Source organism: Anomaloglossus baeobatrachus, chromosome 1 (genome assembly GCF_048569485.1).
Source record: "Anomaloglossus baeobatrachus isolate aAnoBae1 chromosome 1, aAnoBae1.hap1, whole genome shotgun sequence".
Taxonomy (NCBI): domain Eukaryota; kingdom Metazoa; phylum Chordata; class Amphibia; order Anura; family Aromobatidae; genus Anomaloglossus; species Anomaloglossus baeobatrachus.
The window spans coordinates 450,028,245-450,049,869 of NC_134353.1; positions in this window are offsets into that span (position 1 = coordinate 450,028,245).

Here is a 21,625-nt window from a genome sequence, read left to right on the forward strand (position 1 = left end):
GTTCCACAGGACAGCACACTCTGCGTCTGCACTCTCTGCTTTCTCCTACAGACTGAACACTAAGTCCTCCCTCAGGCCAGACTTAAGGAATGCTCCCTGGAACTCCAGGTTCAGAGCTCCCCCTGCTGGCCTGAGGGAGAAACTGCGTTGGATGTTAAACTTACTGGCCAATAGACCTCCCAATTACCTCCAGGCTCAGCATTAACCCTTTGGAGGGGCAATGCTGTTGTGGCGACCAGGTCCTGGGGCGCCACACTCCCCCTTAGTTAAACTCAGTTCTCCCGGACTGAAGAAAACAAAACAAGACATAACATGTTACAACCTTAAACAACTATAAGAGTCCAGTGTGTCTCCCTGCCGGGTGTCCATTACACTGCTCCATGGGGGACCCGCCACGATAAAACCCCCAACGTAGGCTCTGGGCATGCATCAGAGCATTGATGACCCCACTCTATGCACGCCGGACGGGTTTTTCTTCAGGGGTGCTGAGCACACTGGTGCTAACTATGTACAATTAGAGTGTTGGCCACCCATAGTCCAGTGACCCAATTGTCCATTTACATAATCACCTAAAACAAAACATTACATACAAGACATTTTCACATAACTATATACATTCTAATAGGTACTTTTTCTTTTTACTCTCTATACCTCGGAGGGGGCTGTCCCCGAGTGCTGCGTTGGGACCTGCGTAACTCTGGTGTTTGTCCCTGACTATTTGGAGTGTCTGCTACCTCAGCACTATGGGTAGGCCTAACCCTGATAGGTATGCGTGATGATTGCCTACGTGGTCTAAGAGTCGCCAAGGGTATGACAGGTTCACCACTGACAGGGGGTTGATTCTCCTGTTCCACTGCTGGCGTGTCATCTTGTGTTGGGTCGGACAGTTCCTTAGGTGGATCTGGAACCTCTTCTGTCTCTGGCTCGACCAACTGCGGGAACGTCAAGACTGGTACCACTATGGCATTATTTATTCGGGTCCAAGTTTTGGGGAATTTGCCAAGGATTGTTTGTATCATCTCTTCCTCTTTTTCTTGAATTTCTCCCACTTCTTTTTGGATTTTGCACCGCTCAGGGCACGCTTTCAGGCGGTCTCTAGAAACTGTTTGATAGGTCTTGCCTTCATCTTTGCTTATGAGGCATACCTTACTATTGTCAAAGTTGGAGGGAATAATGGTGTAGGGTTCATTCTCCCACTGATCATCTAATTTATGCGCCCTCCGCTTTTTCTTGAGGACCTGTTCTCCAGGTGCTAAGGGAGTTGCTGGGGCTGTTTGATTGTAGTTCTGCTCTTGTCTCGTTCTTGCTTGGGACAGGCTCTTTTCTACGCATTCCTGGACTTTGCGGTACTGCTGTTGTCGCTCTGTATCCCAATCTTCTATCTCTTGAACCGCTTCAGGTGACACAGTTCCCATCTTAAAGTCTACAGGTAACTTGCCAGGTCTTGCTCGTCTCAGGTAAGCAGGGCTGCAGTTGGTCGAATTTACTGGGATATGGTTATACAGGTCTACCAGATCTGGTAACTTCTCTGGCCATTGGTTTCATTCTTCTAGAGGTAGAGTCTTGAGCATATCAATAACCACATGGTTCATCTTCTCGCACAATCCATTGGTTTGGGGGTGGTACGGTGTTGTTCTGATTTTCTTACAACCGTACATGTTACAGAACTCTCGGAACACTTCTGCCTCGAATGCAGGACCTTGATCAGTCAGTAGTAGTGATGAGCGAGTACTAAAAAGCTCGGGTGCTCGAGGCTCGGGCCGAGCATCCCTAGATACTCGTGTACTCAGCCCGAGCACCGAGCCCAATGTTATCCTATGGGAGACCCGAGTATTTTTATGAAATGACCCCCGGCAGCATGTAGAAACCCTAAAAATGTCACAAAAGTCTCAGAAGAGTGCTCAAATGACATGGCAACAGCATGGGGAAGACCCCTTGAAGCATTTATCACTCAAAACTCACAGCTGTGAACAATTTTGTCCGCGTTTTACGCCATTTTTACGGACTCACCAGAAAACCTTTAAAAATGACACCAAAATGAATTTTCATGGCGGAAATGTTAAGGGCACATACCCAATAGTGAGATAGAGCTGGTGTATGTTACTTTTGGAGATTACATGAAAGATTTTACGTGAAAACATTGTGTGGCACTCCGATGTCCCTGAGAAGAGACGTACATGAAGGCCTCTTGAGTCTAATGTGCCCATTTTGAGGAAGTGGGTCTATTGTAGTATAGCCCTTTGGCAGGGCAGCCAAAAATTGGGAGGCTCCACATTGTCCCTGGATAGAGACGTGCATGATGGCCTGTAAACCTGAAGTGCCCATTGTAAGGAAGTGGGTCTATTGTAGTATAGCCCTTTGGCAGGGCAGCCAAAAATTGGGAGGCTCCACATTGTCCCTAAATAGAGACGTGCATGAGGGCCTGTAAACCTGAAGTGCCCATTGTAAGGAAGTGGGTCTATTGTAGTATAGCCCTTTGGTAGGGCAACCAAAAATTGGGAGGCTCCACGTTGTCCCTGGATAGAGACGTGCATGATGGCCTGTAAACCTGAAGTGCCCATTGTAAGGAAGTGGGTCTATTGTAGTATAGCCCTTTGGCAGGGCAGCCAAAAATTGGGAGGCTCCACATTGTCCCTGGATAGAGACGTGCATGAGGGCCTGTAAACCTGAAGTGCCCATTGTAAGGAAGTGGGTCTATTGTAGTATAGCCCTTTGGCAGGGCAGCCAAAAATTGGGAGGCTCCACATTGTCCCTGGATAGAGATGTGCATGAGGGCCTCAAAACATTTTTCCCATTGCAAAGGAGCGGATCTCCTGTCGTTGTAATGTCCATTCTGAAAGAATGGGCGAAAAAATTTACCACTGGGGGTATACCTGAAACAATGGCCTAACTATTGTAACGGTCATCATGGTGGCGCATGAGGAGAAGGAGGAGCAGTCCAGCGATTATCCAAAATCCAGAAGTGTGTACCCATGGGTGAGTGGAGGTACATGGCAAATTCCCGTTACAAATTTTAAATTCCGCTCTCATTTGCTGGTGGTGTGGTGAAGTCTGGCCCAATCCAACCCTTGTTCATCTTGATCAGAGTCAGCCTGTCAGCATTTTCAGTTGACAGGCGGGTGCGTTTATCTGTAATGATTCCACCTGCGGCACTAAAAACACGCTCTGACAAAACGCTAGCGGCAGGGCAGGCCAGGACTTCCAAGGCGTAGAGAGCCAATTCATGCCATGTGTCCAGCTTGGATACCCAATAATTGTAAGGCACAGAGGAATGTCGGAGTACAGTTGTTCGATCTGCAAGGTACTCCTTGAGCATCTGGGCAAACTTAGGATTTCTTGTGGCACTACCCCGCACCTCAGGGGCTGTGGTACGTGAGGGGCTGAGAAAACTGTCCCACATCTTAAAGACTGTTCCCCTACGTCTGGCGGACTGGACTTGTGCCCCTCTCGGCTGTACGCCTTGGTTGTCCACTGATTCCTGACCTATGCTGCTAGCGTTTTGTGATGGGAATGCTTTGCCTACTTCAGTGACTATGGCCTTCCGGAACTGCTGCATTTTGGCTGACCTCTCCGCCTCGGGAATAAGAGACATAAAGTTCTCCTTGTAGCGTGGGTCTAACAGTGTCACCAACCAGTAATGATTGTCGGCCAAGATGTTCTTAACGCGAGGGTCACGAGACAGGCAGCTTACCATAAAGTAATCCTACAATAAACTCATAGTATATATACTCAAAGAAATATTCAAAAAATATTTTCCAAGTGGATTCAATATCAATTTTATTATTTTTGTATTTTTTGTTTTTTATATTTTTTTGGATACACAAAGTGCAAAAAGTGCAGCATAAAAACACCATACGTTTGGGTAAACAGAAAAAACAGGACAGTGCGACCCAAGCAACAGACAATAATCAGAAAAATTCGTATAATGATCTTATATGCAGCATTCAAAGGGCAATAAATATATGTACATATAGCGGTACCCAGGGATGTGTAACCCCAGATTAAAGTGCTTATTTATAGTGCTATTAGTCAAATGACATATTTCATATTATTGCACCTCAATCATATTTGTACATATCATACTCTGTGCAATATAACATGCAATAAAGCATTAATTTGGATACAGCGCTTAACTATGGTATGCGTGTAGCTAGTATAAAGATATTGCACATTTCCCATATAAATATATGTACATATAGCGGCACCCAGGGATATGTAACCATAGATTAAAGTGCTTATTTATAGTGCTGTTAATCAGATGACATATTTCTTATTATTGCACCTCGATCATATTGCACATATCCCACCATATGCAACATAACACATGTAAAAAAATTGCTTTGGATATGATGAAAACCATTTGTGCCAAGCCTCCCGGTCTAGTCATAATAACTGCTCATAGTTACAATATGGGGAATTTAACCCCTCGAAAAGCCACCTCAGGTCGGTATGCCAGGTCTCAGGTCGCACTGCCCCGCACCCCAACGCGTTTCGCCGGAGCTTCGTCCGGAGGTGCAGGGGCAGTGAAAGCCGGTTCCATAAATACCTTGTTCCTAATGTGCTTGCAGCAGTAATGGCGCGCGCCGTCCAGTCACTTCCGCATTCCCTGACGCGGCCGGCGTCCAGGAAGTCCATCCCGCGCATGCGCGTGGGACCGGACAACCATTGGACGCCGGGCACGAAACAGAAGGGGGCCGTAACCTGGACAACGCGCGCGCGCTCGCTGAGCACAGAGGATCCGGATGCCATTTTAAGTATGGGCAAATAACAGGGCAAGCGCTCGTAGTATATCTTAATATACAGGATCTTACTGTGTTTTAGACCGCACTTAATACATAACAGCCATAACATAAGTATGTTTCATTATTGTGATTATCAGTCTATTATTCGCTCTCCAGGCCCTCCAGATTTGATCCAAAACAGCAAATTCGGATTGTTGTAAGTTGGGAACCAGTGATTAAATTCTACAAAGATACAAAATTTAAAACAAATTAAAAACAGAGATTAAAAAACGTCACGAGACAGGCAGCTTACCATAAAGTCAGCCATGTGTGCCAGACTCTTAACAGCCAGTACTTCAGTATCCTGACCAACATGATGACTGAACATGCTGTCCTCCTCCTCCTCCTCCTCCTCCTCCTCCTCCTTATCTACCCTGTCCTCTGGCCAGCCGCGCTGAACCGAGGATATGACTGGTGTGCATGTCATATCCTTAATTTTGCCGGAGAGCTGCTCCATGTCTTCATCCTCCTCCTCGTCATAGTCCTCCACTGCACGTTGTGATGAGACGAGGCTGGGCTGTGTGTTATCACCCACACCCACTACTGTTTCTTGCTCTAACTCATCGCGCTCCGCCTGCAATGCATCATGTTTGTTTTTGAGCAGAGACCGTTTTAGAAGGCAGAGAAGCGGTATGGTGACGCTAATAATGGTGTCATCACCACTCACCATCTTGGTGGAGTCCTCAAAGTTTTGGAGGATGGTACATAGGTCGGACATCCATCTCCACTCCTCAGGTGTTATGTGTGGAGTTTGACCTATTTCCCTACGGCTTAGGTGATGCAGGTACTCAACAACTGCCCTCTTCTGCTCACATATCCTGACCAACATGTGCAGAGTTGAATTCCAACGCGTGGAGACATCACACACCAGTCTGTGAGCCGGAAGATGCAAACGGCGCTGAAAGCCGGCAAGGCCGGCTGAAGCAGTAGGTGACTTTCGAAAATGTGCAGACAGGCGGCGAACTTTTACCAGCAGATCAGACAGCTCTGGGTATGACTTTAGAAACCACTGAACCACGAGGTTGAGCACATGGCCCACGCATTGAACATGTGTCAGCTGGCCTCGCCTCAAAGCCGCCACCAGGTTCCGGCCATTGTCACACACGACCTTTCCTGGCTTTAGGTTCAGAGGTGTGAGCCAGTGATCTGCCTGCTGTTTCAAAGCTGTCCACACCTCTTCTGCATTGTGAGGTTTGTCACCTATGCAGATTAGCTTCAGCACAGCCTGTTGCCGCTTCGCCGAGGCAGTGCTGCAGTGCTTCCAGCTTGGGACTGGTGTGGAGGGTAAAGTGGATGAGGATGCGCAGGAGGAAGAGGAGGCTGAAGAGCATGACATTCCGGAGCTGTAGAGTGTGGGTGAAACCCTGACTGAGGTAGGGCCTGCAAACCTTGGTGTGGGAAGGACGTGTTCCGTCCCTCGCTCAGACTGGGTCCCAGCTTCCACAATATTAACCCAGTGTGCCGTCACGAGATGTAGCGGCCTTGCCCACAAGCACTTGTCCACGTGTCTGTGGTTAGGTGGACTTTGGCTGAAACAGCGTTGTTCAGGGCACGTGTGATGTTTTGTGACACGTGGTTATGCAATGCGGGGACGGCACACAGGGAGAAATAGTGGTGGCTGGGGACCGAGTAACGTGGGACAGCTGCCGCCATCAGGTCGCGGAATGCTTCTGTCTCCACCAGCCTAAAAGGCAACATTTCCAGCGCAAGCAAGTGTCCAAGTGTGGGATCAGTAATGTCCGTGGACGTGTACTCAGCCTGGTGGTAGGAAGGAGGATCAGGTTCTGAAATGTGCGGTGCAGTATCACGGCTACTGACACTTGACCGTGTGGAAGACAGAGTGTTTGTGGTGGTGCCAATCTGACTGGAAGCATTATCCGCTATCCAACTAACAACCTGTTGACACTGGTCTTGGTTCAAGAGCGGTGTACTGCTGCGGTCCCCAAGAATTTGGGACAGGACGTGCGAGCGAGTAGATGTGGCCCTTTGTTGTGGCGAAATTAGAGCTTGCCCACGACCTCGGCCTCTGCCTGCACCACCATCACGTCTACTTCCTTGTTTGTTGCCAACGCCCTTGCGCATTTTGAAATGCTGTGCTGACGTGTATTCACTAGACTTGTGCGTTATATCCAAGTTTGTGCAAAACGCACACAAGTGCACCTGTACGCTGCCACCGACAGGCACACACGTGCGGTTTTTAAATGCAAGCACGGACGCAATAAGAACCTAACAGCTTTTTAGGAGCGACAATTACTGAGAAGTTTGACACTATCAGACACTGCTGACTGACGTGTATTATTCACTAGACTTGTGCGTTATATACTAGTTTGTTCAAAACGTGCACCTGTACGCTGCCACCGACAGGCACACACGTGCGTTTTTTAAATGCAAGCACGGACGCAATAAGAACCTAACAGCTTTTTAGGAGCGACAATTACTGAGAAGTTTGACACTATCAGACACTGCTGACTGACGTGTATTATTCACTAGACTTGTGCGTTATATACTAGTTTGTGCAAAACGTGCACCTGTACGCTGCCACCGACAGGCACACACGTGCATTTTTTAAATGCAAGCACGGACGCACTAAGAACCTAACAGCTTTTTAGGAGCGACAATTACTGAGAAGTTTGACACTATCAGACACTGCTGACTGACGTGTATTATTCACTAGACTTGTGAGTTATATACTAGTTTGTGCAAAACGTGCACCTGTACGCTGCCACCGACAGGCACACACGTGCGTTTTTTAAATGCAAGCACGGACGCACTAAGAACCTAACAGCTTTTTAGGAGCGACAATTACTGAGAAGTTTGACACTATCAGACACGGCTGACTGACGTGTATTATTCACTAGACTTGTGCGTTATATACTAGTTTGTGCAAAACGTGCACCTGTACGCTGCCACCGACAGGCACACACGTGCGTTTTTTAAATGCAAGCACGGACGCACTAAGAACCTAACAGCTTTTTAGGAGCGACAATTACTGAGAAGTTTGACACTATCAGACACTGCTGACTGACGTGTATTATTCACTAGACTTGTGCGTTATATACTAGTTTGTGCAAAACGTGCACCTGTACGCTGCCACCGACAGGCACACACGTGCGTTTTTTAAATGCAAGCACGGACGCACTAAGAACCTAACAGCTTATTAGGAGCGACAATTACTGAGAAGTTTGACACTATCAGACACTGCTGACTGACGTGTATTATTCACTAGACTTGTGCGTTATATACTAGTTTGTGCAAAACGTGCACCTGTACGCTGCCACCGACAGGCACACACGTGCGTTTTTTAAATGCAAGCACGGACGCACTAAGAACCTAACAGCTTTTTAGGAGCGACAATTACTGAGAAGTTTGACACTATCAGGACTGTTTTAGACTGTGTACACCAGCCCCAGATATGATGAAGGCTGGTATACGGTCACCACTAGGAATGGCTATATACCCTGCCTGCCTGCCTGTATACAGCTACAATAGTCCTGAGAAGGACTCTTCTGGTCACTAGCCTGTATTCCGACCTGGCTATACCCTGCCTGCCCTGCCTGTATACAGCAACAACAGTCCTGAGAAGGACTCTGCTCCTGTACTCCGACCTGGCTATACCTTGCCTGCCTGTATACAACTACAATAGTCCTGAGAAGGACTTCTGGTCACACTGTTTGCAGCCCTGCTACGGAAATAAATATAAAGGGCCGCAAACCTTTCCCTGAAGCAGCAACACTCTCCCTGCACTGACTGTCTGGATGGCTGTGTGCAGAGCACAGCGCGCCCGCCGGTATAAAGGCTCGGTCACGCTGTGCAGGCTGGCCAATCACTGCAATTCCACAACTAACAGGGCTGTGGCATTGCAGTGGTCTGCCAGCCAATCCCTGCATGAGGGCTGGCTCTCAAAAGAGCGCCAACATGCAGGGATGAAGACCACGAGTACAGCACGAGTATCGCGAGATTACTCGGTCCCCGCCGAGTAGCCCGAGTACAGTGATACTCGTGCGAGTACCGAGTAGTGACAAGCATACTCGCTCAACACTAGTCAGTACCCTTTCCAGATAACCGTGAGGTCGACAAAAGTATGCTTGAAATGCTCTAGCTGCTGTTCTGGCTGTCTGGTCTTTCACCGGCACTACTACCAGGAAACGAGAGTAATGGTCCATAATGGTGAGGGCGTACACATAGCCTGACCGGCTTGGTATTAACGTCACGTGGTCCAAGGCCACCAACTCCAGGGGCTGCTTCGTGACAATTGGCTGTAGGGGAGACCTCTGGCTGGCATCATCCTTCCGCCTCAGGTTACACGGACCACAGTCTCGGCACCACTTCTCGACTGTCTTTTTCATGTGCACCCAGTAGAACCGATCACGGAGTAGGGTCTCCAACTTCTTCCACCCGAAGTGTCCTGCTTTATCATGGTAAGCTGCTAGGACCATTGGAGCATCCCTCTGTGAGACCACTATCTGCCAGACGAGTTCATTCGTTCGCCAGTTGACATATCTCTTGCAGAGCTTGCCTTGGTAGGTGAACAGTCGTCCCCTCTCCTTCCACAGCTGCTGGGCTTCTTGTGGAGCGTCTGGACCGAGATGGGTCTCAGCTTGTGCTAGCTTTTCTTTGACCAATCGCACGGCCGGGTCACCGTTCTATGTCTCTTCCCAATTATGGTGGAGTAATGGGTTGACCGAGACCTCGTGCTGGCTCGAGCGCTTCACTCCTACAGCATGCTCACACTGGGAAACACCTTGGTGATGGAAAGCCGGTAACTCTATCTCTTCGAGTTCATCCAGGTCTTCTCCAGACTCGGGTAAGTGAGGCATTCTGGACAGCGCATCAGCATTGTTATTCTTCTTGCCAGCCCGGTACTTGATGGTAAAGTCAAAGTTAGACAGCCGGGCCATCCATCGCTGCTCCAACGCACCTAACTTGGCTGTTGCCAGATGTGTCAACGGGTTGTTGTCCGTGAAGATGGTGAACTTGGCCGATGCCAGATAGTGCTTGAAGCGTTCAGTCACTGCCCAAACAATAGCGAGGAACTCCAGCTTGAAGGAACTGTAGTTTTCTGGATTCCTTTCTGTGGGACGAAGCTTCCTACTGGCGTAAGCTATCACCTTCTCCCGGCCTCCTTGCACCTGGGACAGAACTGCTCCCAGTCCCACGTTGCTGGCGTCTGTGTACAGTACAAACGGCTGGCTGTAGTCAGGGTAGGCCAGAATTTCTTCTCCCGTGAGAGCCCTTTTCAGCCAGACAAAAGATGTTTCTATTTGACTGTTCCATTCAAATGGAGGGCTTTGCTTCTTAGCCTTCTTTGGCTGGCCCACCAGGAGATCTTGAAGAGGCGCTGCTATCTTGGTGAAACCATCAATGAACCTTCGGTAGTAGCCCACCAGCCCAAGGAACTGCCGCACCTCCTTTACCGTGGTAGGTCTTGGCCAGTCCTTGATTACGGTGACTTTCTCCGGATCAGATGCCACATCTTCTGCGCTGACCACATGACCCAGGTACTGTACCTTTGGCTTCAAGAGGTGACATTTGGTCGGCTTTATCTTCAGGCCATACTCCGACAAGGACTCAAACACTTCTGCTAAGTGCCTCAGGTGGTCTTCGTAGGTCTTGGAGTAGACTATGACGTCATCCAGGTACAATAGCACGGTTTCAAAGTTGTGATGGCCCAAGCAGCACTCCATCAATCTCTGAAATGTCCCTGGGGCATTGCAGAGCCCGAACGGCATACAATTGAACTCGCAGAGACCCATTGGTGTCGTGAATGCAGTCTTCTCCTTGTCCGCCTCTGCCACGGGAACCTGCCAATACCCACTGGTGAGATCCAGGGTGGAGAAATAGTTAGCTGATTTTAAGGCTGTTAGTGACTCTTCTATTCTGGGTACTGGATAAGCATCTTTATGTGTAATGCGGTTAATTTGTCTGTAATCTACGCACATTCTCATTATACCATCTTTTTTCTTTACGAGCACTAGTGGAGCTGCCCAGGGGCTACAACTATCTCTGATAACCCCAGCCTCCTTCATTTCCCGTAACATTTCTTTGGCACGCTGATACTGTGCTGGGGGTACAGGGCGGTATCTCTCTTTAATGGGATGATGATCACCCGTGGGGATTTGATGTTTAACCCCTTTTACCTGCCCAAAATCTAGGGGGTGTTTGCTGAAGACCCGCTCGTACTCCTGTACCACCCGGTAAACCCCATGCTTTTGGTGTGAGGGGGTGGAGTTGGTGCCCACATGTAAGTTTTGGCACCAGTCTTCCAGCTGTCCCTTGGAGCCAAGGGTTCCACTGCTTTGATGGTATTGTTACTGACAGTGTACAGTTTTGCTACAGTGGCGTACCGGGGCAATTTGGCCTCCTCCTCCCCGCAATTCAGGACACGGACGGGCACTCTTCCCTTGCGGACGTCTGCTACCCCTCTGGCTATCAGGACTCCAGGCCTGCTGTCTGAATACACCGGTTCTACCAAGGCCTGGTAATCTTGACCCTTGAGGCCTATTGCTGCCCGACACCATATCAACATTTCACTTCTTGGGGGTATTGCAATGGGGAGGGGGTCACTTACCCTCACACTGCCAATTTCTCCTCCGGCCAGCTCTACCTGCTGCCTCCTCATCAGGGCTCGGATTTCCCTCTGTAGGGCACGCTGCTGCCCGGAGCTGGCACCTTCAGACGCCTGCTGCAACAAAATTATCACTTCGGCAATACAATTTTCCATCACATTTGTACCAATGGTTAGCAGTGGGTTAGATTCCTTGCGATCAATATCTACAATTATCATCCCCTGACACAGCAATTCTACCCGCCCCACTTTAATGGTTACTTCCTTGTACCCAATTTAAGGCAAGGGCTGACCATTACTGGCCACAATTGTTAAATCATCATCTGGGCCATGGTCAATGTCTGAATCAGCCCAATATCTTTTGTACAGTTTATAAGGGATGGTTGTTACCTGGGACCCCGTATCCAGGAGGGCATTCAAAGGGATCCCATCCAGCACAATAGGAAGGACCGGGCGTCCTCCCACATACTTGCTGAGACTGGGGTTTGAGCCGGGCTTCCTTACACCTGGGGGTTGGCTCCTGGCCCCAGGTTCGGCCCATTTAAAGGACAGTGTCTTGCAATATGGCCCGCCTGGCTGCAGCGGCGGCAGATCGGTTGTCCCGTTGAATTATACCGGTCTGTGTCTTTTCCTCGGGTCGGCGGAATCCTCCTCTGTCGCATCAATGGGACGTCATCTGGGCTGGAGGCCAACTCGATTCTTGCAGGCGATGGGGTCACTTGTAGAGACTGCACGGTCTTGGCAAGGGCAGCTACAGTCTTGGTCAGCTTCTGGACCTGCTGTCTGAGCTCTGCAGCGGGATCCTTATCCAGGGACTGCGCCTCAGCCCCTGCAGCGGCTCGTGTTGCAGGCACCACCCCTGGGTACATGATAGCAAGAGGCCGGAGGGGTACTGGGTCATTCGGTGTAGATTCTCTCAGTACCCGGATGGCCTGGTCCTTAAACTTTGCAAAGTCCAGAGCAGGGTTCTGCAGGACCATGATACGCAGCTGTGTCCTGTGGGCGTCTGACAGGAGCCCTTCTATGAACTGCTCAGTTAGGAGTTTGTCTTCTTCACGTACACTCTCTGGGTCCACCTGTTTAATTGCTCTCAGGGCCTCCTGCAAGTTTAAGGCATAGTCCCTTATGCTGTCTGTGGCCCGTTGTTTGCACCCAAAGAATCTCATCTTTTTTTCTGCTGCGGTGCGGGTGTCAAAAGTACTCTTTAACTTAGCCAGTATCGGGGTTGCTGTCCCTTTATCTGTATCAGGCCAGGACTTCACTTCATGCTGGGCCGCGCCGGCTAGCTGCCCCATTAATATGCCCACCTTCTGGCTCTCAGTCAGCGGATACACTCTAAACAAGCTGTGCAGCCTTTCTCTGAAGTCGCTCAGAGTATGTGACTCCCCGGAGTACTGCGGCAGCCATTCTGCTCCCGGGATGTACGGCATTGTGATCGGCATTACCGGCGCTATAGCGGGGGCTGGGGCGACGGCGACTGGGTTTACATCGGCCGGTGCTGCTGCGTCTTGAGCTACCACAGCCACCTGCTCTCCCTCTGTGTCGGATATCTTCCTCCCCCTTAGTGAACCTTACCAGGCTCCGTTCACTTTTCAAAATCTCTTCCGGGTAGCGCAGGGTTAACGACCCTCCGCTCTGATGGCGCGCTCCCTTCGCGCTCTTTTTCGGGCACGCCCCCCTTCTTCCTGCGCTCAGCGAGGCTAATGGCGGCTGCAGTTTTAAAACAGTAACACAGACTTTTAAGCACAGTTTCTGCAGGCGCACAGTACCCGGTGAGACCGGGCACTAAATCCTGTTCGTGACGCCAAAGTTGACTCACCCACCCTTAGGGCTATGGGACACCCGGTGCCCCGGGGACACTGTTGGTGCTCGTGAGAGTCTATGGTGTTGTGTGGATAACACGGTGCAGGGCCGACAGGCAATGAAAGAAACAGGCACAAACAACAGTCTCTTTACCTTCTCCTCTTTTACTTCACAAACGGTTAGTCCTGGGAGACCGTTACAGGTGGTAGAGGGCTCCGGCCGGCCTGGAAGTAACTGAGATGTCGTTTTGGCCAGATGAGTATGAGGCCTACTCCTGTTCTTTTCCTTACTGTGATAGGACCCTGCTCTCTGAATTTAGCAATGGCCCTCTTGCTGCTGGGACCGGTGGTACGTCCCTTTCCCTCTGTGGTAGGCTGCACAGGCCCTTTCTGGTGCTTCTCTGCTGGAGTCCACACCGGGCCCTGATGATGCAGCTGTACCTTCGGGCTGTTTATGGGCAAGGTGCTTGCAGCTCTCCTGCCCTTCGGATTCGGCTACCAGGGAGTATTTTAGGCCCTGGTGGTGACAGACTCCGATGTCCGAGTCTCTTCTGTGCCTCTCTGCTCCTCCTGCTTCACTGGGCCAAGCTGCTCCAGCTCTAGGCCCCAGTTCCACAGGACAGCACACTCTGCGTCTGCACTCTCTGCTTTCTCCTACAGACTGAACACTAAGTCCTCCCTCAGGCCAGACTTAAGGAATGCTCCCTGGAACTCCAGGTTCAGAGCTCCCCCTGCTGGCCTGAGGGAGAAACTGCGTTGGATGTTAAACTTACTGGCCAATAGACCTCCCAATTACCTCCAGGCTCAGCATTAACCCTTTGGAGGGGCAATGCTGTTGTGGCTACCAGGTCCTGGGGCGCCACATTAACATCTAAAGTGAGTAAACCAGTTGCACTGAATACCTGTCTGGACTCCTTCTTCCGACGCCCATGGAACCGGGTAATGGCCACTATCGTGACATTCCCAATAGAGACACTGCCCGGAACCAAGTACCCAATAACCCTGGGTGCTGCACTCTGAACACATGGACACAGTGCTATATTATGGGGCACTGTATATAATGGCGCACAGTATTGCAAAGCACTGTATATCATGGGGCACCTCATTGCGAAACACTGTATATTATGGGGCACGGGATTGCGGAGCAGTGGATGTCATGAGGTACGGCATTGCAGAGCACGGTATATCATGAGGCGTGGCAATTCAGACCACATTATATCATGGGGCATGGCATTGTTCAGCTCGGTATACCATGGGTCATGGCATTGCGGAGCTTGGTATATCATAAGGCACCGTATTGCAGAGCACGGTATATAATGGGGTATGGCATTGCAGAGCATGGTATATAATAGGGCACAGCATTGCAGAGCACAGTATATCATGGGGCACGGTATTGCGGAGCATGGTATATCATGGGGCACGGCATTGCGGAGCATGGTATATGACATTACAGAGCGCTGTATACCATGGGGCACGGCATTGCGGAGCATTGTATATCATGGGGCATGGCAATGTGGAGCACTGTATATCATGGGGGACGGCATTGCAGAGCACGGTATATCATGGGGTGCAGCATTGCAGAGTATGGTATATTATGGGACACAGTATACCGTGGAAAACTATACCAGCTATCCTTGGTGACACTTTAGACATATTAGGATCACTTTGCAAGCGCTGCACTGTAATCCTAAATTTCATCTTCCCTTATCCTTTTTGAAACCCCCAGAAGGGAAGGGGGAGGTGTAGCAACCAGGGATATAGGGTACTCGGTTCCGGGCAGTGTCTCTATTGGAAATGTCACGATGGTGGCCGTTACCTTGTCCCGTGTCCTGGGCCATTTTTGTAATGGGGATATTTACAGGGGATTGGTGAATAAAGTTTACTTGTGACGCCACTTGCGGTGTTGCGTCTATATGTAGGGAGCCGCCACTGCAAAATGTCTCTACTGGGGCTGATGGTATTAGCAGCTAGTATGGTAATCCCTCCGCAAGTAGGGTATTGCCCCAGCGGGTGTATAGTGCAGTGAGCGTTGGAAGAAGGAGTCCAGACAGGCATTCAGTGCAACTGGTTTACACACTTGGATGTTAACTAGTTGCCCGAGGCTGGCTGGTTTGGCCTCCAGGTCCCCTTCGTCCCAGTGCCAGTCTGGTGTTCTGGTACTTTCTGCCCCTGCACCTGTCTCTGGTTAGTGGGTCCCCGTGTTATGGAACACTGGGGGTCCCTGGTCTGGGGTTTTTCCACTTCTGTCCACCAGGTGTGTCAATCTGCCTCTGTAGTGCTCTGGTATGCAGTGTTTGTGTCACCCTAGTGCATACCTCCCAACTTTTGAAGAAAGGAAAGAGGGACAAAGTAAGTGGCACGCGTAGCGCGCCGCGGCAAAATTTGACCACGCCCCTAGCCACACCCCTAGCCACACCCATTTGTCAGTAAGGATCACTCAGCAGATGCCCCAGACTGTTCGTTAATAGTCATAGCAGCCAGAATTTTCTTATATTTCTATGTGTCACTATATGACATTGCTTATTTGCACCAAACATGTATCAAATAAGGGACAATGCATAAAAAATACCGCAGACACGCAATAATCAGAGGAGATTGTTATTGCGCTCATGGCCCGGACACCTGCAGAAAAAATGCAGCATTTCTGATACGTGTAAACACGGCCTCAGTGATACATTTTTATTACATTTTTTAGGGGGTTTAATAAAGAAAAATAATAAATTGCGCCATTTTTTCCCGCCATTTTCCGATCCCCATCAATAATCTGATCGCTGCGTTGTTTCGGGTCGTTACGATTACAGGGACACCAAATATGTCCATGTTATTTGCTGATTTGTGATGTTTATTATTTTAGAAAAAATGCAATAAAATCACATTATTCTATTTTTTTTGTTATTTTTAGTAATTTTATTAAAAGAAAAAAAAAAATCTCTTTTCCTCTCCCTCTTGAATACAGGAGATAGAGACACTGCTGTGTACAATGGAGCTATGTCCTGTGTAATCTGCTGTGTAAGAGGCTGCATTGTAGGTTTATTCATATAAAATCCTCTGTCTTATGTCATCAATTCCTAGTGGCTCACCAGCTTGAGCAGCTAGGAAAGCTAGGAGGCTGCTGGAGACATGTTTGAAAGTTGCTGGTTCAAATCCAAGTTGGTAAAAATAAAAATTTTATTTTGTAATTTTGTATTTTTTCCACATTTCTTTATAGTAGTTTTATGGGTACAAATGAATCTGACTCCACCTACAAAGAGATGCAGTATCTATCTATCTACTTATCTATCTATCTATCTATCTATCTATCCATGTATCTATCTATCTATCTATCCATGTATCTATCTATCTATCTATCTATCCATGTATCTATCTATCTATCCATGTATCTATCTATCTATCTATCTATCCATGTATCTATCTATCTATCTATCTATCTATCTATCCATGTATCTATCTATCTATCTATCCATGTATCTATCTATCTATCTATCCATGTATCTATCTATCTATCTATCTATCCATGTATCTATCTATCTATCTATCTATCTATCTATCCATGTATCTATCTATCTATCCATGTATCTATCTATCCATGTATCTATCCATCTATCCATGTATCTATCTATCTATCTATCTATCCATGTATCTATCTATCTATCTATCTATCTATCCATGTATCTATCTATCTATCTATCCATGTATCTATCTATCTATCTATCTATCTATCCATGTATCTATCTATCTATCTATCTATCCATGTATCTATCTATCTATCTATCCATGTATCTATCTATCTATCTATCCATGTATCTATCTATCTATCTATCCATGTATCTATCTATCTATCTATCTATCTATCTATCTATCTATCTATCCATGTATCTATCTATCTATCTATCTATCCATGTATCTATCTATCTATCCATGTATCTATCTATCTATCCATGTATCATCTATCTATCTATCTATCCATGTATCTATCTATCTACAGTATATCTATCCATGTATCTATCTATCTATCTATCCATGTATCTATCTATCTATCCATGTATCTATCTATCTATCCATGTATCTATCTATCTATCTATCTATCTATCATCTATCTATCTATCTATCCATGTATCTATCTATCCATGTATCTATCTATCTATCTATCCATGTATCTATCTATCTATCTATCATCTATCTATGTATCTATCTATCTATCTATCCATGTATCTATCTATCTATCCATGTATCTATCTATCTACAGTATATCTATCCATGTATCTATCTATCTATCCATGTATCTATCTATCTATCTGTCTGTCTGTCTGTCTGCCTGTCTATCTATCTATCTATCTATCTATCCATGTATCTATCTATTATATATCTATCATGTATCTATCCATGTGTCTATCTATTTATCTATCATGTATGTATCTATTATCTGTCATGTATGTATATATATATATATATATATATATATATATATATATATACATATATATATATATATGTCCCTCTATCATCCATCCATCAATCTTTGCAGCTGAATAATCTGCTTCTGCTTTGTCTACTGCACTGTAGAGGTTAAGATTACCAAATCTTCCCATGGTTTACAATATGGGCAGTGGCTCAGAGGTAGAGCTGCTGCTTATGGAGCAATTAGCTTCACAGTTTCACTGGTTTGAGTCCCGTCAGAGCTGATAATAATTTAATTTATTCACTCCACTGAGGGGAGGAGCCGGGACATCAGCTGTGAGCCGCGGGAGTGCGGGACAGACCTGAAAAATCGTGCCAGTCCCGCAGAATCCGGGACGGTTGGGAGGTATGAACTGTGTTGCTAAGTGAATTGTTTGTCTGACACTTCTCAATCTTCTGGGTTGAGTGTCTTGAAGTGTACTTTCTGTAGGCTCTTCTGGGTTTGCTGCAGCTGCTTCTTCTGGAGCTGGGGTTACTTCTTGATGGATGATTTCTTGCTGGATTTCTTCCACTTGTTGTGGGAACGTCAACACTGGTACAAGGATTGCTCCATTATACTGAGGCCAGTTCTCAGGAAAATCTCCAAATATTGTGTGGATCACCTTTTCTTTTGGTTCTTGTACTTCAGGGATACTGGGAATCTCTTCTTGAGGTTTTAGTTGTTCTGGACATTTCTTTAAATGGTCTCTAGATACCGTAGAGAGAGAGAGAGAAAAAAGAAAAAAAGGTTTATGCGTTCAGACATGCCGTTGGTTTGTGAATGCTACGGAGTGGTGCGAATCTTCTTCCATACGTACAGGTGGCAGAACTCCTGAAAGATCTCAGCTTCATATGCAGGTCCTTGGTCTGTTAGTACCTGTTCAGGGTATCCATGTGGTCTGCAGAAATGTGCTTGAAAGGCTTTTGCTGCTGTTCTTGCTGTTAAGACTTTAGCGGGCTTTACATACTACGATATTTCTAGCAATTGCTAGCGATATCGTACGCAAAAGCACCCGCCCCCGTCATGCATGCGATATCGTGTGATCGCTGCCGCAGCGAATATTATCGCTACGGCAGCGTCACACGCACTTACCTGGTCGGCGGCGTCGCTGTGACTGCCGAACAATCCCTCCCTCAAGGGGGAGATGCGTTCGGCATCACTGCGACGTCACCGCGATGTCACTAAGCGGCTGGCCAATCAAAGCGGAAGGGCGAAGATGAGCGGGACGAACATCCCGCCTACCTCCTTCCTTCCACATTGCGGGCGGGACACAGGTAAGGTGAGGTTCCTTGCTCCTGCGGTGTCACACACAGCGATGTGTGCTGCCGCAGGAACGAGGAACAACATCTATAAACAACCATTAACAATTTTTGGTTTTAGGACGACCTCTCCATGGTGAACGATTTTCACCACTTTGGAGGACGTTTAAGGTTGCTGGTAAGTGTTACACGCTGCGATACCTTTAATGACACCGGATGTGGGTTACTAACGACGTGACCCCGACGATAAAACATTAACTATATCGTAGCATGTAAAGCCCCCTTTTAACTGGGATGACCACTAAGAACCTGAAGTAACGATCTACTATTGTCAAGGCGTAGGTGTAGCCTGATGTACTGGGTGTCAGCTTTACGTGATCCAGGGCTACAAGCAAAGGCTGTTTGGTAACAATGGACTGCAGTGGTGCTTTCTGGCTGTTGCGATCCTTTCTTCTTAATGCACAGGGACCACAGTTTCTGCACCAGTTTTCTATGGAGTTTCTCATTCCAATCCAATAGAATCTGTCTCGCAGCAATGCTTCCAATTTCTTCCAGCCAAAGTGTCCTGCTCGATCATGGTAAGCTTCTAACACCATCTGGATGTCGCTTCTAGGTATCACCACTTGGCACACTCTCATGAGTTTTTGGGTTGGTAACACTTCTGCATAATTCACCTATGTGGATGCATATGAGTCGCCCACCACAGCGCTGCAGCGATCGCCTGCGGGACACTGCGGGGACTTCTCTGTAGGGACCCTTCTGGCAACAGGTATGTCAGGTTCACTTTCATAGGAGTCGTGACACCACTCTCGGTTTTGCGGTCAGGATGAGGGGTGACCGCCACTGCAGCTTAACGAGCGTCTGGGGCTGATGGTGTCTGCAGTCTGGTCTTATGGCCTCCCGAGAGTGAGGCTGGCCCCAGGGGCTCGGGTATATGTGTGTGGAACCACAGGTCGCAGAGTAATTCAAACACAGTCCAGAAAGTCTTTCAACTTGTTTACTCACTTTTAGATGGTTGGTGAGAAACCCGGGCGATGCTGAGATCATACCAGGTGGAACCAGGAATTCCTGCAGGCCACTCTGAGGGTAGCTATTAACTCACCTTCCTTGCACTTCTTTTGTTTCGGATAACCCCTGACTTGCAGTATCGTGGGATTCATCCAGGGAAAGTTGCTACTGCCTCTCCTTCCCTTTCTGGCCCGTTTGCCGGCAGCGTGGACCAGTTGAGATGGCTTCTGGCCCTATCTCCGTATGGGTCCCCACGTTGCTGCTGAGGCTCGAGCTCTGTGTCTTTGGTGAGGAACCTCGAGTCCCCTCACCGGCAGGTTTAGCAGATCAGTAGATCGATATCTGGCTCTAGGGACCTGTTCCCTGTGCGTGCGTAGTTACCAGCAATCCCCGTACTCGACTGCCTCTCTTCAGGTGTCTTTCAGGCTAATTTTCTGATCACTGTACTCGCCCGCTTACAGCTACCACACCTGCAGGGTCTGACTAGCGTGGCTGTACGTCTGCTCCCTTCAGCAACTTCTGTACACTCTGCTCCAGACTGGCTTGCGCCTCATCCTTTTCTTGTCTGCCACTGCATCTAGATTCTAGCCTCTCCACTACACCCCTTTCTGAGAATTGAAAGTTAACCTCTTCAGTGCTACCCAAGGGTACCCTCTCAAGGTGTGGGAGACCTGGTCACTATGTGTCTGTGTGTACACACCTCATTCTGGCCTTTTGGAATTACCTGGAAGCACTGTCCCAGCATGGGTGGAGTACTCTGTGGTGCCTGACCAGGTCAGGGGCGCCACATTCCCCCTTAGTTATCATCAGCACGTCCTCAGGCTGGAAAGACAAGAAACAAGGTTAAATACAACTTTTCCCACACAGGGGATGTTATTTACATTGTCAACATACCAGGTACCATTCTTCACCACCCACCACCCACAAGTCGGTAACCCTCCCAAAAAACCCCAGAAGGCAGGCCACCGGTCCATTTGGTAACCAGGTCTGGGCCAGCTCTATCCCAGACCTTTCCTCCAATCTTCCTCTCCTGAGGAGGATGGCATAAGGTAGGCCCCATAAACAGGCGTACCGGCTTCCATGTGTTGGAGAGCAGGCCCCATAAACAGGCATGCTCCCTGGTGGTGCAGAGCCAGGCCCCATAAACAGGCGTGCTCTGAGGTTGGTACCAATGAGGTAACTTTTTACAATGCAAGAGTTTGTGGCTATAGCCAGTTCATAACCTGTGGTCCATTTTTAAAGTGCACATAACCTGGTAAATAAACAACACATTTTAGCAGCAAAGTTCTCGCAACAGTCCTTGCGGGCACATTCTTAAACATTACTAAACCTTCAGAAAACATTTTCAAACACTTAAACTTAAATAAATTTACTATAAAGACATTTTAACTGTACCTCTCTATACCGTAATGGGGCTGACCAAAGTTGCTGCGGGTTGATCTAAGCAGTACTATGCTGTCATCTGTCAGAGATTGTGTCCTCCCACCCGATGTATGTGTCTCAATGCGAATGATGGGTGTACTGGGTGTTGATACCAGTGCATGGCCTTCTGATTCAGCTACACTTGGCTCTTCAAGGTTCTGAACAGGTTCTTCTTGTTCTCTTACTTCTTCTCTGGGTTGAGGGAAGGTGATTACTGGAATTAGCACAGCTCCATTGTATTGAGGCCAACTTGCAGGGAAATCTCCAAGCACAGTATGGATCATCGTTTCTCTTGGTTCTTCAACTGACGAAGGGTTGGGAACTTCTTCAGGGATTCTTAGCTGTTCAGG